Source organism: Catharus ustulatus, chromosome 7 (assembly GCF_009819885.2).
Source record: "Catharus ustulatus isolate bCatUst1 chromosome 7, bCatUst1.pri.v2, whole genome shotgun sequence".
Taxonomy (NCBI): Eukaryota; Metazoa; Chordata; class Aves; order Passeriformes; family Turdidae; genus Catharus; species Catharus ustulatus.
Genome location: NC_046227.1, coordinates 39,995,386 through 40,020,253, shown reverse-complemented (window position 1 = coordinate 40,020,253; position 24,868 = coordinate 39,995,386). Strand labels below are relative to the sequence as shown.

Genomic DNA, 24,868 nt, shown 5'->3' with positions numbered 1-24,868 from the left:
AGAGTCCAGAGGAGCCCTGGGCTGCTCCAGGGCAGGAGCCCCTCTGCTCTGGAGCCAGGTTGGCAGAGCTGGGAATGTCCCCCTGGAGAAGGGAAGGATCCAGGGAGAGCTCAGAGCCCCTTCCAGGGCCTAAAGGAGCTTCAGGAGAGCTGGGGACACGCTTTTTATCAGAGCCTGTTGTGACAGGACAAGGTGCAAACTAAAAGAGGAGAGATTTAGATTAGATTAGAGATTCGGAAGAAGTGTGAGGGTGGTGAGGCCCTGGCACAGGCTGCCCAGAGAAGCTGTGGCTGCCCATCCCTGGAAGTGTTTACACAGCAGTTTGTCTCCCATCCCCTCACCCAGCTGTCCCTGTGCTCTGGCGCTGAGCTGGGGCAGCAGCACCCTGCTACGTGCCACACCACATTCCAGCCATAGTTGATCCCACAGGAGAATAACCTCCCAGAAAGGACCCTGCAGGTTACACCAGCTGGTCACGCTGGGCTCACCCAGGAGAAGGACACGAGGCAGGCTGTGCCCTCAGCCATGCCAGTCACACAAGAGCTGGAGAAATCTGGGCCCTCCCCAAGTGGTTTATTTAAATACAACAGCATCTCGTGGCACACACTGGCTGTGCTGGGCTGTCTGCCCCCTGATACACTGCTGGGTTATTTCTGTCACCTCCAGCACTGACAGACATTCTCCCTCTGTCCCTTCCCAGCTGTCCAGAAGCATCACAGTGAGCAGTCTACAGTTCCCTGTCCCAAATCACACTTGTCTTCCCTATCCAGCCTCTTAATCAGCTATTTAGAGGAAAATAAGCTTGATGCCTGGCTTTAGGAGAACAAAATGATGAGAACTGTCCTCCCTATGGCTGCTGCTCCCTCAACCTGTCCTCCCTATCAGCTACTCAGCCCTGTCCTTCGTTTCTCTGACCCACTCCTTGTGCTGTGGAGGCATCAGAGTCCTGGTCTCTGCTGGAAGGTGTGAGGCTGAGACCACACATCCAGCACCTCCTCTCCCTCCTGGGTCTCCTCTCCCCAGTGTCTGCTCTCAGGATAGAAGAGCACATGTCAAGGCTGCTCCAAAGTACCTAATATGATTTTCCAGCTCTGAACCTGGCCACTATCTCCAAGCAGAAGCAACCTCTCAACCTGCAGGTCATGAGACCCTCCTGAGCCCACGTGAGGTGTTAGGTCTTGAGAGACAAGTGGGAGAAGAAGATGCAGGTGGCTGACACGGCTGCTGGCCCCTGCTTTGCTCCTGCAGAGGGGAGAGCTCCCTTGGATCAACCCCAGGGAGAGAGATCTGGAAAATCTGGAGACTGGCTCAAAAATCTGCAGCCTTAAAAAAGGGATATTTTTCTGTATTGTCTGACTCAGCCTTTGGCATTTGCATCTTGAGCTCCTTGCTGTGTCCCTAAGGGTCAGAAGCATCTCTTCTTGTTCTGCACAGCCCCTGGGGTGTCCAGTGTGTCCAGGACCTGTGGCTTTGGGCTGACCCTCAGCCACTGGGGCTAGTCTGGGAGCCGCTGCTGTTCTTCTCCTGCCATGCCCTGGTGCAGGTGGATCAAAGCAGCTCTCTGACGCTGCCGTAGCAAGGAGTAGGTAGAACAGGAGCAGGAGGAAGAGACTCCTTGGTAACAGCTGAAGGTGCTTCAGGCTTCTTCAAAAGCCAGGAACGTCTTTATTAAACGGCTGTGGGGCTGAATGCAGCCCTTCGAACCACCCTGCCTTGTCCTTCTCTTCCCTCCTATTCCCTGCCACACAGACCAACTGGACAAACTCTCCACAGCCCTGCGTGTGCCAGCACTCTGCGGGCAGCCAGCACCGGGAGAACTCCCGGAGCCCCAGCGGGGTGTTCTGGTGCCGGTGCTGGTATCGGTGCTGGTACCAGTGCCGGTGCTGGTGCTGGTATCAGTGTCAGTACCAGCGCTGGTGCTGGAGCTGGTATCGGTGCTGGTATCAGTGTCAGTAATGGTGCTGGTATCGGTGCTGGTATCAGTGCCGGTACCACTGCTGGTGCCGGTGCTGGTACTGGTGCTGGTATCAGTGTCAGTAATGGTGCTGGTATCGGTGCTGGTATCGGTGCTGGTATCAGTGCCGCTGCTGGTATCAGTGCTGGTACTGGTGCTGGTGCTGGTATTGGTGCTGGTGCTGGTATTGCTGCCAGTACCAGTGCTGGTATCAGTGCTGGTATCAGTGCCAGTACCAGTGCTGGTGCTGGTATCGGTGCTGATGTCAGTGCTGATATGAGTGTTGGTATCAGTGCTGGTATCAGTGCTGGTACCAGTGCTGGTGCCGGTGCTGGTATCGGTGCCAGTACCAGTGCTGGTGCCAGTGCTGGTGCTGATATCAGTGCCAGTACTGGTATCGGTGCTGGTATCGGTGCTTGTGCTGATATCAGTGCCAGTACTGGTGCTGGTACCGGTATTGGTGCTGATATCAGTGCCAGTACTGGTGCTGGTACCGGTGCTGGTACTGGTGCTGGTATTGGTGCTGGTATCGGTGCCAGTAACAGTGCTGGTACTGGTGCTGGTGTCAGTGCTGGTACCGGTGCTGGTACTGCTGTTGGTATCAGTGTCAGTACTGGTGCTGGTATCGATGCCAGTACCAGTGCTGGTACCAGTGCTGTTATCAGTGCTGATATTGGTGCCAGTACCAGTGCTGGTATCAGTGCTGTTATCGGTGCTGATATCAGTGCCAGTACCAGTGCTGGTATTGGTGCTGGTGCTGGTGCTGGTGCTGGTACCGGTGCTGGTACTGGTGCTGGTATTGGTGCTGGTATCGGTGCTGGTACCGGTATTGGTGCTGATATCAGTGCCAGTACTGGTGCTGGTATCGGTGCCAGTAGCAGTGCTGGTACCAGTGCTGTTATCAGTGCTGATATTGGTGCCAGTACCAGTGCTGGTATCAGTGCTGTTATCGGTGCTGATACCAGTGCCAGTACCAGCGCTGGTGCTGATGCTGGTATCGGTGCCGGTGCTGGTGCTGGTGCCGGTTCTGGCAGCTCTCCCCGGCCACCCCCGAGCCGCTGCTCACCCACCGTGCCCAGCCTGGCACGGCCCCGAACGAGCAGGGAAGGCTCTGGGAGCCTGCAGCTGGGCCTGGCAAGGGGACACGAACAACATGTGTTACAAGCCCTGGAACTTAAATATTTTGCTGCTATAAATGTTAGCAACGAGAGCTCTTGTTACATTTAAATGCCAGATGACAGAAGCAGAGGCCAAAAAAAGCTCCTTCCCGGCCCAGCAGAAGGAGAGGGGGCGGCTGTGCCGTGGGACACGGGGCTGGCACTGGGGACACCCGCTGTGGGCAGGGGTGGCACGGGCACAGCCTGGCTGCGGTGCCGCGGGGAGAGGGGCTCGGTGCCCTGGGCAGCGCTGGCGATGGGCAGGGCACCGGGCAGGGCTCTGAGGGGCACTGGGCTGGGCAGCCAGCAGGTCACCAGCCCACCACAGAGAGCTGCTCCCTGTCCCACGTTTGGTGTTCCAAATGGAAACGAGCTCGCCAGCGTTTCCACCTGAGCCCCGGTGCCTCCACAGCGAGTTCCATGGGCTGACCCTTGGCCTGCAAGGGCTTCCCCCCTCATCGTTTATGTTTCAGCATAATTTCGATAAATTCCAGTTGGCTGTTCCTGAATACCACCCCGAGCAGAAAGGAACTGTGCAGCCCTGTGAAGTGAATCTTTGCAATTAGAGAACTCGAGCACTTTTTGGTGGGTGTTTTGCTGAAAACAAAGCACTGCATGTGATGGGTTTGGAAAGCACAGGGCTAATTACCAGCGCTATTTTAAAAAATGGCATGAAAATGAGTTATGCTGCTAATGCTCAGATGCAAGAACACGGTCTGCTTAATTTAATAATACTGTGTAATTTGTGTAAAACCAAATTGGTAGCAATTATACATTATTGTTAATTACTTGGAGCTGGGTTCTCCTCGCTGTGCTCACGCTGACTCGCACCTGGCTCCCCCGTGCCCCAAAGTCCATGGGGTGTGTGATGTGAGGATGGTAAGGACCTGACCAAGGGGAGCTGTGGAAGGTGCTGGGGTGAGGCCTCCCCAGAGGTGCTGGGACAGCAGGCATGTCCCCGTGCTGTCCCCCATCCCAGTGTCCTGGGGGAGTCCAGCAGTGTGCACGCCGTGGAGCTGTCGGGACAGGCCTCCCGCAGCCCCAGCGCGGCTCCTGGTGACTCACAGACGCCTGATGAAATACGTGTACTCCCAGTCACATTTATCACAGCTAACTACTAGAACAAGCTCTTTAATTTCAAAGCCCAGTGCTTCCTGGGCTTTTCTCAGCAGCTGTGCTCGGGCCGGTTGCAGCGCTGGGAGGGGCGGTGATGCAACTTCACTACAACTGCCAGGATTGCTTGTTTGCATGCATATATACAGATATATATTTAGAAATTTCCTCAAGGCAGAAGAAAATAATTCATGACAAGCAGCAGCATGGAAGGTCACCTGGATTATTATTTCTGTACCGCAGCTCACCTCTAGCATATAAGCAAAGTCTTTAAGTGCTGATGTTAATAATGCTAAAGAGTTAAAAACCTCAGCAGCTCTAAAGGCAATTATCAGGCTGGCTTTGTCATGCACAGCCTCATTTTGTGTGCTGCAACAAAATGATGTTTTACTGTGTGTTTTGGAAGGAATAACTGTTTGTTAGTGCTGTATTTTTGCTGTTGGGCTCTGTCTGCCCCTAGGGCCCCTCTGTGGGGCCGGACCCTCAGCCCTGCCTGCTCCCCTCTGTTGGTCTGGGGTGGTGCTCACTGCTCTGCAGGGCTTGGAAAGGCACAGGAGTCTAAAGGAAAATGGTTTTACCATTTACCAGTTACTGGTCTGGGCTCCAGCAGCCCCCTCTTTGAAACATTTCCTCCGTGGCATCTTTCAGCTGCATGAGCTGTTTCTACACTCCCAGAGCATTGCAAAGTGGTCTGACTTGAAATCCCAGCTGCTCCAGAGAGAGGCAGAATTTATGAAGAACCAAGGCAGTTCAAGTTACCATGGAAATTGTTTCAAAACAGAGAAGTCCAATTTTGCTGTACTTGTAGTCTCGGGAGTGTTTCTGTGTGTGAGGATGGCAGGGTGAACCTGCCCCACAGCTCAGGGTATGCTCTGTGCCTGCTGTGCTCTGGGGCCCACAGACTTCTGAGCACCACGGTATTTGCATAACATTCATGTGTTTATTCTGATGTCTGTGGGTGGCAATTTGTGCCCACAGTGCTCCTTTCACATCGACATGCCATTATTACACCTGATTAATGCAAACGTTGGGAAGAAGTTCCAGACTGTTCCCCAGCATGGAAAAAGCCACACAAGGTCCTCCTGCTGGGAACTGGAAGACCCCAGATTTAATCACACTCTACTCCTTGCAAAGCTGTGCAAAGTCAGCTCTGTATGAATATCCCTGTCAAATCCATGCCACCTTTGCTTGGGGGACTGTAAAATAGCTGATGCTTTACCAGCCTCACTGTGCCAGCGTGGCATCTGAGGCAGAGACAGCCCCGTGATCCTCCCCAAATCCCAGAACTGGCACTTCTGAGATGGCACTGCCAGCCACAACCCCAACACTTTGTCATGGTATCCCTCTCAGACTGCAGCCCTGGTTTTCTCCCCAAATAACGTTATTACAGATAAAATTCTACTTACAGCTGGAATTTCCTATCAACAATCATGTTACCTATAGAATGGTAATTGAAAAAGCCCTGCACTGTTTGTAAGGCGAATTTATTTGTAAGGATGCTTATGATGATAAATAAGAAGTGGCATTCAAAAGAACAGAAAAACATCCTGTTTATAGATTATGCTGAGATTACTTCAGTAACCTAATTCTTCCCTCTGTTTCACTATTAATTAGAAATCAGTGGCAGTAAACTGTACGTGATGCAGCTACAGGAGGCTGTGGGCAGGAGCTGCCTGATCCCAGCTCCCAGCACCGGTTCCCCCCGTGGCTGAGAATGAGCACTTAGCAACAGCTGTCCCTTGGTGAGCCGTGCGTGGGTTACTCAGTGACAGCTTCCAAAATTCATATTCTTCTACCAGATGTAAAGCAGAAACTTTCTCATGCAGAGTGCTCCTGAGCCATGCGTCTCCTGGCGTTTCCTGGGAACCCCGCGGGCGCTGGCGAGGGTGGCTCAGCCCAGCAGTGTCACCCTCTCCTGGGGCTCCATAACCACACGGGCTACTGCTGTCAAAAGGGCTTCAGGCTGCAAATAACCAGGTGGGTGTTCAGAAGAGCTGGCTGCCAACACCACCTGTGGGGCCTCAAGGGAAACTTGGCACTTCTGGAAACGTAGCAGTTTGGTTAAATTTGTAAAGCTGTATTAGATACCCAACCTTTAGTCTTCTCTTTTGGAAAATGGTCCTTGTTAGAGCTGTGTTTTCTGCCGAGGAACACCTACACTTGAGCTACTTGAATGTCACATTCAGCTGCTTGGCAGTACGCTGTGGAAAATCACTGGCCTTGTGCTTTTGAGCCAAATGTAGACCTATTTGTATTTTTAAGGGAATTAGTATTCTTTTCTCTGTTTAAAACATTCCTATTACTCATAGTGAGTCAAACCCTGGCCCCATTTGGAGGGCTGTAAGTAAATGGTCTGTGTGCACAAAGGAGCTTCGTTGGGAGCACTTTCCCAACCCTCCATCCACCTGCCTTTTCCCGAGGGAACGAGCATTCACCTCCAGCCCTGGCCCCACAGCTGTGATTGCTACCCATGCAGTCCCAGCCTGACTCTGCCATGTCTCCCTTCTCCTGTTTTACCCCCTGAGCTCCTCACCTCCTGTGTTTCAGGTGCTCTGGTGTGCTTGGGAAGCGCTGCATGTGTGGAGGAAAAGCACAACCATGTCCCTTGTGACACAGGATCACAGAGTCAGGTTGGAAAACACCTCTGAGATCATCGAGTCCGACCTGTGACCAGCCCCACCTCGTCACTCAGGGCAGAGCTCTCAGTGTCCAGTGTCCAGCTGTTCCAGGGCTCTGTGTCCACCCCGCAGAGCTGTGCCCGCAGCAGTGCCCAGGAACACGGACACGGGGCAGGGTGAGGCTCAGGGACCCTGAGGGCAGCCCCACTGATCCTGAGGGAATGCAGCAGCTGGAGAATGGGGTCACCCAGTCTGACCCCATTCAGGGCTGGTGGGACTGGCCCTCCCCAGCAGCTCCCGGGGCTCTGGCATCCCACCTCTGCCTTGGGAAACCCAGAGCAGAGCTGGGCACACACCCTGTGCCGTGGGGCTGGGCAGAGCCTACGTGGAGCATCAGGTCAATAAAAACTGGGAATTTCTCATGTCCCTGCTCTGTTCAGGATTGTTTGGATTTATTTAAAATGTTGGATGTCATGTGTCCTTAATCCATCACATCATAATGTAAGAGCTCTGTTGACAGTGATTGGATGCAGTAATTCTGGAAATCTGCTTTATTTTCCCGTTTAGGAAGAAGCCTGTGCCTTTCCAGGCACCTCAGTGATGTTGGCTGGCACGGGGATATCGGTTCCACCCAAAGCCAGGGTGTGTGCATCATGGTGACCTTAGCGTACCTGAAGGTGTCCCTGCCCCTGGCAGGGGGTGGAACAAGATGGGCTTTGAGATCCCTTCCAATCCAAACCATTCTGGGGTTCTGAAGTACCATGGTTAGAAGAATATATGATTTTGGGGAATTAATTCAGGGGGATGATGGAGAGTTAAAACTTCCAAGATGAAGGAAGACACCTTCAACCTTAAAAATTATGATGTGACAATAACTACTTTATGATTGATTTGGTGTGAAAATTGGAGTCAGATTATTTTTTATGTAAAATTAAGCACATCAGTCTTACCAGGATATTTGCAGTCTGGCTCAGCCCTGGGGTGCTGTGCCCAGCCCTGGATCCTCAGCACAGCAGGGACAGGAGCTCCTGGAGCTGAGCACCTGGAGCATCCCTGTGCCTGGGAAAGGCTGAGAGGAGCCCCAGCTGAGAGGGGCTCAGCCCTGGGTGTCCCTGCGTGTCCCTGAGTGTCCCCTGAGTGTCCCTGGGTGTCCCCTGAGTGTCCCTGGGTGTCCCTGCATGTCCGCTGCGTGTCCCCTGCGTGTCCCTGGGTGTCCCCTGAGTGTCCCCTGAGTGTCCCTGGGTGTCCCAGTGTGCAGGGCGGGCTCTGAGCAGCGCCCAGCATGGCCCCATAGCCCCGGGAGGGGCTGAGCCCAGGAACTGCCCCAGCACAGGGGGCAGAGCCCGGAGAGCGGCTGGAGCCTCCTCCCGGGGACATTCCAGAGCCACCAGGACACCGCTGTGCCCCGAGCCCGGGGATGGCCCGGCTGGAGCAGCGAGCGGCACCGGGGACCCGCGGGTCCCTCCAGCCGGACCCGCTCCGGGCTCCAGGGACGCTGGGAGCTTCTGTCCCTCGGTCCCGGTGGTCGGGACGGGATTTCGGACCCGAACGAACCCGAACCCACACCGGAACCTTAACCCGATCCCCAACCCGAACCCGAACCCGAACCCGAACCCCAGCCCGAGCTCCAACCCCAGCCCGAGCTCCAACCCCAGCCCGAGCCCGAGCCCGAACCCCAACCCGAACCTCAGCCCGAACCCCAGCCCCAGCCCGAACCCGAACCCGAACCCGAACCTGAACCCCAGCCCGGCCCCGCCCCCGGCCCCGCCCCCGGCCCCGCCCCCTGCCCCGCCCCCCGCCCCGCCCCCGCCGAGTCCCCGCGGCCATTGCCGGCAGGGGGCGCGCGGCGCGCGGCGGGCGGAAGTGACGCGCGGCCATTGCCGGTGCGGGCGCTGCCCCGCCCGCGCTCCTTTGTCAGCGGAGCCGCCGCCCGCGGCCGCCCCCGGCCCCGCCGGCCCGAGCGGGGCAGCGCCGCAGCACGGACAGCTCCGGCCCGCCCCGTCCCGCTCCGTCCCGCCGGCCCAGCGGTGAGTCCCCGCCGCAGCAGGTCGGTGCCGCCGCCCGGGAGGGCTCGCTGGGGGCGGCGCCCGGGGTGCGGGTGCGGGCGGGGGGCGCGCTGAGGCCCCGCGGGGTGCGGGGAGCGGGGGCTCCCCTTTGCTCGGCTTTCTGTGAACTTGCGGTGTTGGTGGCCGGCGGAGTTGATTCCGTCCGCTGCCCTGGGGCCGGTGGAGCTCGCCCGGGGGGCGGCGCGGAGCGCAGCGAGCTCCCCGTGGGTGTGCGGGCTCTGCCCGCAGCAACACGCTGGGAGTCCGAGCGGTGATGGGCGCAGGAGAGTTACAGGCCAAAGTCCTGGTGCCAGTTCGTCTGCCGAGGGTGGCTCTGCCGCGGCCGGAGCTGATGGTGCGGGAGGCAGCGGGTGCTGAGCTGGGGACGGAACCGGGACAGGACCGGGGACACAGGACCGGGACAGGATCCGGACAGGACGGGAACAGGACCGGGACAGGACCCGGGCAGGATCGGGACAGGATCGGGGACAGGATTCGGGACAGAACCGGGCGGGATCGGGGCAGGACCGGGACAGGATGGGGACAGGATCGGGGACAGGATTCGGGACAGAACCGGGCAGGACGGGGACAGGATCCGGGGCAGGATTCGGGCAGGTTCGGGGGCAGGATCGGGGCAGGACGGGGACAGGACCCGGGACAGGATCAGGGACAGCACCGGGACAGGATCAGGGCAGGACCCGGGACAGGATCCGGGCGGCACGGGGACAGGACCGGGACAGGATCCGGGCAGGATTCGGGACAGGATCCGGACAGGACCGGGACAGGACCCGGGCAGCACGGACCCGGCTCCTGCAGCAGCCAGTGCTCCCAGCCTGCTCGGGGTTCATGCTCACCCGGCGCTCTGAACACGCTTCTGCCCTGTGAAATCCGGGCCGTGGACAGCAGGGGAAGCTGCCCAGGCAATCTTTCCAACTCTGTCTATAAAAAGTGCTAAAATAACTTGTTCCTAGCAGTGCTTTTACATAAATTGAAACTAAACCACTTTGTTTTCCAATAACTGAGAGAGCAGTTCACCTTCGGCAGGGTCTCCAGAGCTGGGCTCATGTGGGTGTGCTGGAGGCACCTCGGGATGGTTTTACTGGTGGGAACTTCCAGGTTCTGGATTGAGCTGCAGAACTGGCACGTTTGTACAAAACCACTTTTAAAATGAGGCATTGAGCTCTCAGAAGAGAACATAGTATTTTTCCAAATCCTTGTGTTTTTTATGGTCTGCATTGAAGCCCATCTCAGCTTCGCCTTGAAGAAGACTCCTGTGGCTATAGCAGTTAGCACAAATCTATTTTTAAACTTTCACTTTTCTTTTGTTTCCTGTAATACGATCTTTGCTATGATCCTTATACCCCTTCAGAGGGACGGTGGTGACCTGGAATGCAGCAGGCACTTTGCAGATACTCTGCGAGCCCGTCCTTGAAGGCTGGAGCTGTTTGAAGAGTGCTGGGGTGCCTTGCAATTGAAATGGGAAATCTGGAGTCCTGGCTCTGGAGAGCTCTCAAGTGCACGCTGGGGCCTTTGATGGCCGAAACTTTTTTTTTTTTTTTTGAGGAGGAGGTGTTAGAGATCTGTTTTAAGGGAACAAAAAGTTCCTGTATGCCCTGTGCCCTCCCCAGGAGGTGTTAAGTGTGTGCAGTGGTTTCAGAGGTTTGCCTTCCCTCGGGATTTGTTTGCTGGGATAAGACCTGCATTCCTGCGTTTCAGGGGGTGGGTGTGTGCTCCTTGCCCAGTGGCACAGGACTGGGGAGCAGTTCTGACTGCACCTCTGCCTGTTTGTGTCCTCACACTGGGTGAGAGGTGTGTTCTGTTCTGCCTTCATTTGGGGACAAACTGTAAGGTCTGTTACTGTGACTTAGTTCATGCCTCCTCGGTTTGTGAATAATCAGCTCTTGCAGGCCTAAATCATGGTTAGGACAGAATTTTATCAGGTGAGGCTGTTATTTAAATCAAACCACTTGAAGGGGGAAAACCCCCCGTTATATGTTTTTACTTTTAAGTCTTACAATGTGTCTCAAAGTTTCAAGCTGGCAAAGGGGAATCCTACTGACCTCGTGCTGATGATGTTTCCAGAGGTGCTGCTGATATTCTCTGCCTAAGTTCCACTGCCCAGGAACTGCTGGCAACTGATGGTTTTTTATGATTTATTAGGAAATAAATTTAGAAAATTACTTATTAGGAAAATATTTTAGTTGCAGTTGAGTTTGCTGTGTCATTTTTGTACTCTGTAGAGAATAGGATGGCTGTGTTAGTTACTGACAGAATTGGTGAAGACCTGGGTAGTGTGTGCAGAGGTTCAGCCTCACCCTCCATGGCACCACTCAAACTGATTTTTGGTATTGTGTCCCTGGGGCTTGCAATTCAGCATGCTTTGAGATGTGAGAATTTTATTGTATGCCTTAGTAGCTGAATATTTGATATGCTGGTGGTTGATCACACTCTCAACACGTATGAAGTTGGTTGCATTTTCTTCTGCTGAGGTGACCTGTTAAAGATCACCTCTAACACTGAGTAGAAGGATCCTTTTGCAGGAGAATGCGAGTGTGTGGAGGAGCTGAGGTGAAAGGGGAGGGCTAAATATAGCCATTTCCTGCAGAACTTATCTGCTTTTGAGGCTGGCTTTCCAAATGGAACTGGTGTCTTCCAAGCCCTCAGTGAGGGTAGGAAGAGAACATGGGCGGGGGAAAGAACACCCGTGGGGTGTTGTGAGTGGGTTGTGTTTGTGGTTTTTGTTTTTTCCAGCCAGCTGGTACTCTGAAGTCATGCTTAAATTTAATGAAAGCCTGATGCTAAAATAGGATCTAGGGACAGCCGTTGTGAAATAATTAGGCACCCGTTCAGCCCCTCTTGTCCCTGCCAAAAAAAAGCTGCTTGAATTCATTTACATCCTTGGTATTGGAACTCTCAAATGGGCATCTTGGTACCTGTGTATGAACAGGTTAAAAACTTGTCCCGCTCACCTGTGCAGGAGATTGCAGTGGTGGTACTGAGTGCTCTGTGCATGAGGATTCCTGGATCTCACAGAGGTGGGTGGCAGGCTGGGCTCAGCCAGGTGTGCCCCTGGGCTGGAGCATGGATTAGGTGCTTCAGCACCTGAGGGCAGTCAAGATGGGAGAGTTTGGGAGCATCTTAGTTACAGAGATACCAGATGCTATCAAAATCCTCACCTTTTCAGCACTGCTGTGGACAAGCTCTGATGTTGGGGGTGTAAGGCATTTGTATCCTGTATGTGCTTCTACATATCTGTAAAAATCAGGAATAATGGTCTTTTGTAGCAGTGTTTGAAAACTGTTTTGGGATCATAAATTTGTAAAATGTTGTTGACTACAAAACGCATGGAATTCCATGGAAATGCTTTCATGAAATTCCTTTTTTCCCCACTATGTTTGCAGCCAAAACATGATTTTAGAGTGAGGCTTTCGAAGGCGTAGAAATGCAGTCCAATAACAGTAAGGGGTTGTAGTGCAGTAGTTTTGTTCCATTGGACCCTGAGTTTGCATGTGACCCAGTCTCAGGTGATGGTATTCCCCTCCTTAGCTTGTGGTCTTCTGGAATTGTGTGTGTGCAGTGCTCACAGGCTCCTACTGCAGATTTGCCTCTGCAGATTGAGGTTGGTGAGAGCACACCCGAGCTTCTGCTCTGGTGAGAAGATGCACAGGGCAGGAGCTGTGGTTATAGAGCAGCACTGGAGCCCAGCTCTGCCACGAGCTGCATGGGATGCTGTTTTCTGGGGGGACACGAGGAGTGTGCTCCAGTGCAGTGAGCACCCAGCTGTTCTCTGTGTGGGACACACGCTGCAGGTCTCAAGTGCTGCTGTCTCTGCTGGTTCAGGTGCAGCCAGAGCTGACCTCATGATTCATCTGCTCCTGATACCCAGCACCAGGTGCTGGCTCGGTGTGCCAGGCAGTGCAGATCCTCCATGGCAGGGCTCTTTTGGCGTGCTCCTCCTTTGTGCAGTGCCTCACCTTGCTGGCTGTGCCCAGCTGTGTGCCAGCGCTTCTTGGGCACAGCACTCTCTGGTGAGAACCTGTTTGCGTTCCTTGTGCCTGCAGACTGCTGTGCCACCAGCCCTGAAACTCCTCACACCAGATCAAGGTCTCTTATCAAGGGATGGAGTTCTGTTTGAACACAAAGGCGATGTAAGCCCCTGAGCAACTGGGATAATCAATGTCCTGCAGCTCCACACTTTCTTCAAGCTTGGGATCTGTTTTAGTTTTACAGGATGTTGGCTCAACCTGGTTTTGCAAGGCTGGGTGAGGTGGTGTGTAGATAAACTGACTTGCTAAAGGGGAAAATGCTTGAAAGAAAATACTATAGAGATCTTAAAGAGTCACAGTTGATGTGAGTAAACGGGAAGGGATGATCTTAGGTAATTCCTTATTTTGTAAGAAATGAGGTATGCTGAGGGTAATAAATGGTCAGCAACTTTAAAATTAAAACCAATAGCTTTTGTGTGGTGCCTGTTTAAGCTCTAGACTGGTTGTGGTGGGATATTCAGGAGACTTGCTCTTCTTTTGAGGAGCAGCTGGATCTGTTGGTTGGCCTGTGTGGGGCAGTGAATGCAGTGACTCGGATGCAGCTTTGGGCTCGGGAATTTGCCTCTGACTGGGAGCTGTGGGGTTGGGGCAGAGCGGGGTGGAAGAATCACCCTTCTATGCTGTGTCCTTTTGCTTTTTCCTGAGCTTCTGCTCCTGGTCTCAGTGAGGTTGTTGCTGTAGGGGTGTGCGCTGCTGGCTGTTCCTCCCTTTGGGGACACAGGCAGTCCGTGGCTCTCGCCCCAGAGGTCCTGTGGCCACTGCATCCCCCTTCTGAAACACTCCTGCAGGGTCACACCGTGTCACTGCTCCCTGGAGTGATGCTGCTGGAAAGGTGGGTCTGAAAGTTCTGTGGTAGAGTAACTCCAGTCTGCTTTAGGGAAAGGAAAGCTCTGGCTTTGTTAGGAAAAGCTTATTAAAACCAAGACCTCCAGTTTGGTGATTGTCCAAGGCTGCCTTTGGAGTAATTTGTGTTGTGTGAAATAACCAAGATGGAAATAGAAGGTTGTGAGGGGGAATGCCAAAAGCTGTTATCTGGGCCTTTTTGCAGAAGATTTGTTGCTGCAACACTTAACCCTGTGTCGTGAGTGCCTGGAATGTTCCTTCTCAGCATGCAGAAGCTGGTCATCCTGTTGAGTGGAAACTGGTAGGAGGATTTGTTCCTCGCCTCGCAGAGCAGCTGTGGTGAGCTGTGCTCACCGGAGGTGACTTTCTTGTTCTGACTGCAAACCTTCCCTCTGCTAATGAGCTGCAGAAGAGAGGCCAACAAACACCTCTTGTAATTGCAGGTCTGGTGTGTGCCTGGCGAGGATCCTGCGACAGCAGGAGCGGGCTGGCAGCCTCGCCAGCCGCCCTTGGCTGGGGGCAGCTCAGCCTGCGAGTGCCTTCCCTTTGAAGTGCTGGGAGTGCTGCTCCCTGCTCAGCAGAGCCTCAGCAGAGCCTCAGCACAGCCCCTGCAGCCCTGCCCAGGCCGGGCTGGGGTTCCTGGCTCCGTGCTCTGCCGCACTCAGCTCTGCCTGCACAAACCCTTCTGCCAGCTGCTCATGGCAGGGCAGTGAGTGCTGCTTCTGCTCCCCCATGGGCTGTTCCTTCTCCTGCTGGGGCATCTCTGGCCGTGTGACACACTGGGTAAGGGAAGCTTCATTTGGTTAAAACTTGGTCTGCCTTTGCCAGGTTAGTTCTAGCCTGGGTTAATGCCGGTGTTGTGTGGTGCTGGGGCTGAGGAGGGTCTGTGGGTGTGGGTGGCTGAGCAGATGCTGTGGGCTGCCCTGGAGTGCACCATGGGGTGTTTAATGTGCCTTGGCCTGGACCCACTGTGCTCTGCTCCACGGACAGTTCCTGCAGGTGTCCTTGCTGCTGCCTGCTCCCAGCTCTGGCTGTCACATCAGGATGTGCTCAAGCACATTTTTGGTGGCCTCTCAGTACCTGCCTGCCCTCCCTTCTCTGCAGGATGGTGCCCAGCAGTGCCCAGAGCTGCCCATGCTGCTCAGCCTGCTGGGGTGGGTGATCTCCAATGCTGTCAGGTGCTGGGAAATGCCAGGTAGAAGAGATGAGAGCGAAATCTCCCTAGGAACAAATGTAAAATTAAACAAAATGTGTGTTTGTATTAGTCAGCCTAAACCAGACTCTGCTATTTAGGGCTCTCTATTGCAATAAACTTGTCTCTTGTATTTGTGTGGGAGGACTACAACAATTAAAGTAATTTTGAGGCTGAATCTGAAAAGTGAAAACAAAATGAAAAGATAATGGTTTGGTTTAAGAGACTGTGGATTGTATTGTATTATGGTATAATACTCCTGTGTCAGAGATAGGTGATAGGCTGCAGGTTGGTTATTGGTCAGTGCTGTGTCCATGCTGCATGTCCACACTACAGATTAAAACTCTGCTTGATTTCACAAGGAGTAATATTTAAAAAATATTTTTTAATCCATTAAATTGCAGCCCTTAGTGGGCTGGAGTGAACTGCCTGCTCAGCTGCAGTTGTGGGTAGCAGCTGCTAGAGCATTGACTTTGATGGCATGGGCTGGGCAAATCCCAGGCTGGAGTGGTAAACAACAGAGAGAATCAAAATTTTCTGTTCCCCAGAAGTTGCTGAATAGAACTTAAAGACTAACTGGCAAAAAGGATAAGATACAAAAGTATGTGCACAGTGTGATAAATGTCCGTAGAACCAGTGGACTATTCCAGCTGGTTTTGGGATCAGGACAATGGTCTGGCAGTGGAGTTTGTGGCAGTCATTCTTGCAGGATTGCACTGTGTGCTACTCTTATTTTCTGTTGTCAGAACAAAAACATGTACAACTTGTAGTGCACCAGTCTGAGTGTTAAATTAATGAATTCCTATCTCCTTAAGAGTGGAATTGCAGTAAGTTGTGCATTTAAAAAAATAAGGCTGTTTTAAATTTGACTTCTAAATACTGTCTCAAGTTAAATGATAAAAAAGAGCATTTGAGATGTACCCTTTGCACATGAAAAAAGTGCTGATCCTTGTGAATTAAAAAAAAAAAACCACAACAAAACGGAGGGGTGTGTTCTCTTGATGATTGCAATAGAAAAATACATGCTTGGAAAACTTAGGAAATTCTTTTCTGGACATGCGTTCTTACATATTGAGCATTGATCTAGGTAACTTTTATTCCACTTGACCTTTATTTTTGGACTGAGTTGCAAAACCAGTTTAGATCCTGAGTCTACGTGAAAGGATGATGATGAAAGTGGCCACGCACCCACCTTCCTACTCCACCCGTTTTCCTTCTGGGGGTGACGAGGTGTGTGGTGGGACCATCTCTGCTTATCTGCTGGGGAGCTGTCCTGCCTGCAGAGGCACCGGGGTGCTTTGATGTCCTGCTGCTGTCGGGAGAGCCCGGAGCTCGGCCGGGCAGCGCGTGTGCCCAGCCCAGCTCGCAGACGCCGTCTGGGACAGCGCAGGAGCCTGCTGTGGCTGGGATCAAGGTTAAAGCCTTTCACTCCTGGCTCTCCTCCAGCTTCTTTGCATAATGGGAGCCCGTCTGTGTCCAGAGAGAAACATTCCAGTTGTTTCAGGTCCCTGGGATGGAAGGAGAAGCTCCCCTGAAGGGCTGCTCTGCAGGGTGGGCTGTGTGCTGTGGAGCTGGTTCCTTGGTCTTTCCCCTTGTCTGCTCTCATGCATCCTGCCCTTGGCTTTTGCTGTTGAGCACTTCTGAAATTCTTGAACAACTCCTTGGCGTGGCTTTTGCTCTCCCACATTCGCTGGTTGTCAGTTGGGCCTTTACAAATGTGCCAGAAATGCCACGTAGACACTTCTGTGTGTTTGTGGACCTGGCGTGTTTGCATCAGCCTCCAGAAGAGAATAATCCAAGCAACATGTCCCAGCTTGCTGAAGCAATAGGGTGTTTTTTCTGTCTTGGTGTAGGTATTTTGCACATTTGTAAGACTCATGTCATACCTCTAAAGCAAACCTGGGCATGGTTGTTCTGCAAAACCTGTTCTAAAATCTAAACCTCTTTATTCCCTTCCCTCCATACCTTCAACTTCCTTATGACACAAGTGATATTTTGAAGAGTGAGTGAATCAATATGACTCTTCCTAAATTATGGGAATAAAAACCTAAGCACCATCCAAAGTCCGAAGGAAAGATGGTATTTCCATGCCTGATGCAAAAGGTGCATGTTTTAATGACTGGAAAAATCTTTGACTTCATCTTTTTGGTTGGGATTTGATCCTGGATATTGCTTAGACATTCAGAGAAAATATGTATTGGACTTCCATGTGGAACAGTGTCCAGGATTGTGAGGGAACTTTGTCTTGTTTCTCCATTAGGAAAGCCAGAATGCCAGGCAGTGAGGAGCCAGAACAACAAACTGGATTTTGAAGCTCAGTTTTCTTACACAGTTCCTGGAATCTCTGGTGAGGAAGTGGTGTTCCTGAGGCTTCAGCACAGTTTTATGCCTTCTGTAAGAAAGGATCTGTGAGGAGTAAAACCTACTTTATTTCCAGTCGGGGGATTTGTAAGACTTTGACGTGCAGCCCAATTATAATTATGTTGGTTTAGTTCCCAAAGTGGATGCTCTTTATTCTAAAAGAGGCCCTACTGTGCAACCAGGAGTATTGAAGGCCCTGAAGTGTTAGCGTTTGAATGGTTTTGGCTTAGCTTTAAAATAAATATCTACTGGATATGGAGCTCAGGGGAGTGGACTAAAGCAAATGGAAAAGGTGAATTAACTGGAAGCTGTTCCGCAAGGCTGGGTCCATAGAGCCACAGCACAGCAACGCAGCGGCAGATGGAGGCAGAAGAAAAGCGTTTTGAGAGCTCACTTGTATTTTGAGCCTGATGAGAGGTGGGTGCCATTCAGGGGCTGCTGTTCCTCTGCACAGGGTTGTTCTGCTGTCGCTGTTGTTGCTCTGCAGCATCAGTCCCGTGTGGCCACAGCAGGTTTTCTGTCAGCACCTGCACTGCTCCCACGAGGAGCAGTGAGACCCATTCCTGGCAGCTCTGGAAAGGCTGCAGTGTTTGTCTCCTGGAACTTGGTGGTTCTTTTGGGACCTGAGTGAAAACAGCAGGTTCCCTTCCTGAACATAAAGATTCACAGTTTTTCCTGTGATGGAAACCTGGAAAGAGGAGCTTGTGCACTTCTTCAGGGGTGTGTGCGCCACAGGATAACTGAGCAAAGCAAACTGGCAAATCCTCCTTTTTCTGGGGGGGAAGGAGCCTCACGAGAAGCTTTTGGCCACCTCCTGGTGGGAATTTACGTGCCTGTGCAGTGGAAGTGGCCTGGCTCTGGGGCTGCAGGGTCTGTGGGGTGGAGAGCCCCTGTGCTGGGAGTGAAGGTGTCCCTGCTGTTGGGTCTCCTACAGGAAGGGTTCTGTAGAGCCAGGATGGTGTTACACAGGTAACCAGGGGGTTGGTGTGATAGAGGGACACTCAGGAACACTTTGTGGGACTTGGGACTTCATCAGAGGAGGGAATGGCAAAGGGCCAGGCACATAGCTGAGTAAGTTACTGCTTGTCAGCTGGTAATTGGTGCTGTTCACCTCTGCACACTGCTTGTCCTGGGAGTATGGATGGGACAGGGGTTGGAAACGCATCAGGGAGGTCTTCAGGGGCTGCCTTCTGCTGGGCACAGCTCACTCACTGCTGGCTGGGGTGCCCTGGCATCGTGGCAAGGCAGGAGAAGTACGGTGGCCAAGGATTGCTGTGCTTGGCTTGGGATGGCCTTGCCCAAGAAGTTCCCATGGGCACACCTGACCACTCACAGGGTGGGACTGTGGTTTTTACAGCGTTTCCTGGTAGGCAGCGTGAGGGCTCTGCTTCCAGGTGTGCAGGCTGAGAGCACAGACAGCCCTTTGGGGGCTGCACAGCCTGGGACCCTCTGGGGGCTCTGCTCTGGGTGTGCAGGCTGAGAGCACAGACAGCCCTTTGGGGGCTGCACATCCTGGGACCCTCCTGGGGGCTCTGCTCCTGGGTGTGCAGGCTGAGCCCTTTGGGGGCTGCTCAGCCTGGGACCCTCTGGGGGCTCCCCAGCAGAAAGTGAGTGTGCCCAGCAAAGGTTGGTTCTGAAATGCTGGCCAGTGTGAACACAAAGGGAAGTGAATTCAAACCAAAGGCACAAACTGCAGTGACCCAGAGGATGTACATGAAGTCTCTGAGGGGTTGGTGGGAAAGGATACCAAAAGTTTGGGTTTTTTTTTTAAAGTTCTGAAATATTCTCCCAAGAATCTTAGGGCTTTTTTGATGTGATTGATCTTGTTTCAGTCGCACAGGTGTGTTTGGTAGTATGTAAAAAAAGGATTCTTCTGAACTTGAGTTCATAAAGGCATATTAATTAAAAAATGAGTGTTGGACAAGCCAAAAACACTTGCATGTCATAGTTGTTTGAAAGATCTCTGTAAGTACTCTTGGTGCAGCTTGCAGGTTTTACCCAAATAGTTCTTAGGACCACAGCTGAAGGCAAAAAGTGCTTAATGTGTTACCTTCTTTTTGGGAGATAATTCTGGGTCAGGAGGCCACAGTAGCTACTGTGTGAGGAAGCAAACCAGGGCCAAAGGAAGAGGCTTGCATGGGCAGTGTGGGTTAGAGCTGAGCATGGAGTGGCTGCTCTGCTGGAGTGGTTGGTCACTTGCTGAGACACCAGGGAGGTATTTGAGCATCTGATCTTAAAGGGAGATTCTGCTGATCCTCTGATCTTGAAAGGCTGCTTTCTTACAAAACAAACAACCCACAAAGAACAGGTCTTCTCTGTTAAAGTAATTTAAAATGTTGAAATACAGTAAAGGAACATAAAACATGCAAAAAAACTCATCTGATTTTATTCTGAATTAAGAACTAGCAAGCTAAAACTTAGACCTTTTTGGAAAGATTTGAGGAATTCATGAGATTTTCATTGCTGAGCTGACCCACCCCTGAAGGTTGTGCAGAAGTAGGCGGCACCTTCAGGGTTGTGTGTCTGGAGTATAAAAGTTAAAATTACTTTAAATGGCTGAACTGTTTTGGGTTTAATTTAATTTGTGTTTTTGTTTACTTGTTTTTCATAAAACCCCACAGTAAATGCTAAATAAAGTTTGTTAAATGCTCAGCCCAGCTGCATCATGAGGAGGGTTTACAGGTGATGAACTCTCCCTCCCAGTCTGACAGGTCAGAGACCTTTAAAGAGTGTTGAGACCTTCCACCCTGCCATGGTGGTGTGGGGACATGCACAGGGACTCCCAAAACTTGCCAAGCTGATTCAGGAGCTGGGGAGCAGCTCCTTATCTTGTCTGCCCTGCCCAGGTCACCCAGACAAACTCACCTGGCTGGCTCTGGTCAGCTCAGCTCAGGGGCTGCAGCTCCTGTGTCCTTGGGCCACTGATGGGGCCTTACTGGCTAAAGGCCATGGGATTTTTTATTGTGTAATTAGCACAGTCAGGCCGCTGCAAGCCTGCTTTCCAGTTAAAAATAAACTTTAAAATATTGTATTTATAAAAGTGGATAGTCAAAACAAATACATCCTTTTCTCTAATAAATGGGGAGTTTCTGGGTGTTGGAGTAGAGGGATGGATGGTCTTTAAAGACTGTATTTAGTTAGTCTTAGCAAGATGTTAATTTGTCTTCAACAGCAATTGAACCTTTCTTAGAAAAGAACAAAAATAAATACAAAATCAGATCTAAAATTGGTTATTTAAATGGTACTCAACTTCCTAACTTAAATCACCTTGATCAACTTGGAAGCGTTTAAATACACACCAAAACCTGAAATGAGTACTCCACACTTACAAATGTAAAATGCTGTTTTGAAAACTTCAGGTAACCAGGTAAAATTCCAATTGTGTGGGTTGTGAGGGGACTTTTTGTTTTGTTTGTTTTAAACCTTGAATTTTGAATCACTGTGCTCTCACAATTGCTTGGTTGGGTTTATTTTTCATTTCTGTAGCTGTTCTTTTCCTAGTATAGTCCAGAGAACATTCTCTCCTGGTATGTCCCTGCCAGGTGGAGTGAGGTGCTCCTGCAGTGCTGAGGTGGTCAGTGAGATGGTCAGTGAGGTGCTCCTGCAGTGCTGGGGTGGTCAGTGAGGTGTTCCTGCAGTGCTGGGGTGGTCAGTGAGGTGCTCCTGCAGTGCTGAGGTGGTCAGTGAGGTGCTCCTGCAGGGCTGGGGTGGTCAGTGAGGTGCTCCTGCAGTGCTGAGGTGGTCAGTGAGGTGCTCCTGCAGAGCTGAGGTGGTCAGTGAGGTGCTCCTGCAGTGCTGGGGTGGTCAGTGAGGTGCTCGTGCAGTGCTGAGGTGGTCAGTGAGGTGCTCCTGCAGCGCTAGGGTGGTCAGTGAGGTGGTCAGTGAGGTGCTCCTGCAGAGCTGAGGTGGTCAGTGAGGTGCTCCTGCAGAGCTGGGGTGGTCAGTGAGATGCTCCTGCAGGGCTGGGGTGGTCAGTGAGGTGGTCAGTGAGGTGCTCCTGCAGTGCTGGGGTGGTCAGTGAGGTGCTCCTGCAGTGCTGGGGTGGTCAGTGAGGTGTTCCTGCAGTGCTGGGGTGGTCAGTGAGGTGCTCCTGCAGGGCTGGGGTGGTCAGTGAGGTGCTCCTGCAGTGCTGAGGTGGTCAGTGAGGTGCTCCTGCAGGGCTGGGGTGGTCAGTGAGGTGCTCCTGCAGTGCTGAGGTGGTCAGTGAGGTGCTCCTGCAGAGCTGAGGTGGTCAGTGAGGTGCTCCTGCAGTGCTGGGGTGGTCAGTGAGGTGCTCGTGCAGTGCTGAGGTGGTCAGTGAGGTGCTCCTGCAGCGCTAGGGTGGTCAGTGAGGTGGTCAGTGAGGTGCTCCTGCAGAGCTGAGGTGGTCAGTGAGGTGCTCCTGCAGAGCTGGGGTGGTCAGTGAGATGCTCCTGCAGGGCTGGGGTGGTCAGTGAGGTGGTCAGTGAGGTGCTCCTGCAGAGCTGAGGTGGTCAGTGAGGTGCTCCTGCAGCACTGGGGTGGTCACTGAGGTGCTCCTGCAGCACTGGGGTGGTCACTGAGGTGCTCCTGCAGCACTGGGGTGGTCAGTGAGGTGCTCCTGCAGGGCTGGGGTGGTCAGTGAGGTGGTCAGTGAGGTGCTCCTGGCTGGGTTTTCGGGTGTCCAGGGCTGCTGTCTCCTGGGAGCCATGCAGACCTGCAGAGTGCTCTGGCTTGTCCAGCCCTCCCTGGAATTGCCAGTTTGGCAGCTATGCCCTGCGAGGTTTACCACAGAATTATTGTGAAGCTGTTTGATTTCTCTGCAGCCCTGCTGTGGGAACTCGGTGTTTTGGGATTGGTTTTGTGGGCTGTTCTGCCTGCTCCGAGCTGGTGCTGCCATGGTGACATCTCGGCCCTTTGCATGGGTGACAGCAGAGCTGTTCAAGCATCTCCTGCCCTCTGCTCCTCACCTGGAGGCAGGTGAGCTCAGGCTGAGATGTGGTCTCATACAGACATGGAGACACTGGTGTTCCCAGCAGACAAGACCTGCCTTGTGCTTCTGGGTGTGTGGAGGTGGGACAGGGGCAGGACTCCAGAGCAAGGAGCACTGAGAGCTGCAGGGACACGTGGGGGTTATGGCTGCTGGAGGAGGTGGTGTACACTGCAGGTCCAAAAATAGGTGTCTGTGTGAGCAGCTGTGGGTGAGGAATCATCTCTGGGCAGAGCTCTCAGCTAAAGCTCGGCTGGCACTCGCAGGGGTTTGTATCAGTAGGTCAGTGTTAACTGGTGTCCAGCAGCCCTTGTCTTCCCAAAATGATCACTTTGAGGAGCTTGGAGTGAGTGGGAATGATCTTGGTGTTAAGAATGGGAACAGAAAAAGGGCTGAAATCAAAGTGCTTTTCTTGGTTGAGTAGTTTTGCCGTGTAACTTGTGTGGGTAGCTGGAGCTCATTTCCTGCAGGGTCATGGGTGGGTATTGGGGGAATGCTGCTGCAGTGCTCCTGGAATTCAGGGAAATCCTAGCAGATCTTGTTTGCATGAATGTCTTTTCATGAGAAACCCGACCAACAACCAGGTTCACACAATAGCAACTCACTGGTTTTAGCTGCAAACTCTGCTGGCCCAGGTTGTGATTATCTTTGCCCTGGGAAGCCATGAGGAGTGTTGGATGGTCTGTCCTGAAAATGTGAGAGGGACACGCAGGAAGTCCTTGCCGTGAGACCACAGTGGGACACGTCAGCCCAAAGCTCTGGTACAAAGAGCTCAGTCTTGTCCATGTTTGTGGTGAATGTTCCCAGACAAAGGGCTCTGCACATCAGTGGGGCGACTTCTGTTTTTACTAGCTCATACTGTCAAGTGAGTTCATGTCATTCAGTCACTTCTGGGGGTTTTGGAGATGATTTAGTAATTCCTGTTTTTTTCAGCCTACTGTCAGAAAAGTAAAGTATTAAAAGCATTGATAGAGAATCAGTTTATTCAGCTCAGAGCTGCTTGTTGGCTGGCAGTGCTCAGCTTGCTCTGGAGCCCTGGCTGCTGCAGGGACAGGGGCTGGTGTCACTGCTGCCGAGTGCCATTGCTGAGAGCTGATCCTGCTTTTCAGAGGGGAGATGGCTAACGTGTGAGTAGGTACCTTGTGAACAAGCCACAGCTGGGTGCAAAGCAAAAATCTGCTAAAACATGACTAATTTCTGAGTGTTGCATAGAGTTTCTGTCTGTATTCAGCAGCAAATTACCATTTTGAGCTTGTGCTGCTGTTGGTTCCCCAGAGCTGGCATGGGCTGTGTTTGAGCTGATGGTCATTGCTATGAGACTGTCAAAGCTCTGCTGCAATGTGGGCTTGGCTCTCTGTCCTTGCACTTGCAGCACGGCCCATTCCCTTCAACCAGAGCTGTTTTAATTGGGTTCCACTCTGTGTTATGTTAAAAACTCTGATGCTGGGCACAGAAACCCGTGACACTTGTTTTGTTTGTTCCTGAAAACATACACTTCATTCTGCTTTGACCATTCAAATTGGTTTTACATGATTGTCAGCTGAAAATAATGCTGGGATTGGCAGCAGCATGGCAGCTTCCTGCAGCCGGGCCCAGCAGTGGGGCAGCTCGTCCAGGGGGCTGGGAAATGAGGATTCCTGCTCTCACAGCCGGGGTTGCTTAGCAGGCAGCAGTGAGGCTTGGGGAAGGGCTGTCCCAGCCCCCTGGCTGGCCTTGGCAGGCAGCTCCAGGACAGCAGAGCTGGGCCACTGTGGGAGCATCTCGGCCACCACGGGCACAGCTGAGCCTGGCTGTGTGACTGAGTGGGATGGCTGCTTAGGAAATACCCAGTAGTCATGACTTCTGTTCATTAACCACTAAGAGTTAAATAAATGTTGTTGGAAAAACTAGTCTGTGTTTATTTGGCACGTCTCTCTCCAGCCCAGGCTGGTGCTAGTTGGTACACGCTCCACTGCCGAGCCTGTCTGCAGCGTGGTTTTATGTTTTCCATCTGTATTGATTTTCATGATTCATTGACCATGATCTAAGCAAAAAGCACACTTAAATGACACTGGAGACAGCTGTCTGTTAAAGTAGGACCTTTATGTAGTCTGAAATGGCGCCAGGTTTTTCTTCCATTACTTTATCAAGTAACACACACCAGTAATATTCTTTGTTTAATTTCCTTTTCTAGGTCACTGGTATGTCACCTCTCTTTTGTGTTAGCAGCAGATGGTAAATTCTTCCTCTAAACTTTCCTATCGGTTTTGCTCCTGTTATTTTTCTGATAATCATTTGAGGTTATTCTCAATGGAAGGGGCCTTACATTGTGTCTGGGGGTCTCTGTAAAGGACTCTGTTCTTCTCCCTGTGGAGCTGTTTTGAAAGGTACATGTGGGAAGTCCAGATAAAAGCAGAAATGTATAAAGCTTGGGAAGCTGATGTGTAGCTTTTTCCAGTTATAATCTGTCTCTCTTTGTATGGCAAGCTGAAGTTCCAGATGTTGTTTTGGCTTGGAGATAGCGGGTAGGGGAAAAATAAGCATTCTAATGTTAACAGAGTCAGGCTGTCTGGATGTGAGCTGACAGGAAAAGGGAGAGATAAAACCTTCAT

At 52.1% G+C, this 24,868-nt stretch overlaps 1 protein-coding gene across 2 annotated transcripts in view; it reads left to right on the top strand.

Annotated features, from left to right (window-relative positions):
- The first annotated feature begins 8,804 nt into the window (after positions 1 to 8,804).
- Positions 8,805 to 24,868, top strand: part of ACVR1 (activin A receptor type 1) — a 45,820-nt gene continuing 29,756 nt past the window's right edge. Inside the window, exon 1 of one of the 2 annotated variants that reach the window (XM_033065066.1) lies at positions 8,805 to 8,869. The gene's annotated coding sequence lies outside the window, so the exon portion shown is untranslated. Of the gene's footprint in view, positions 8,890 to 24,868 lie in introns of both variants that reach the window. The other variant, XM_033065067.1, reaches the window with a different exon arrangement.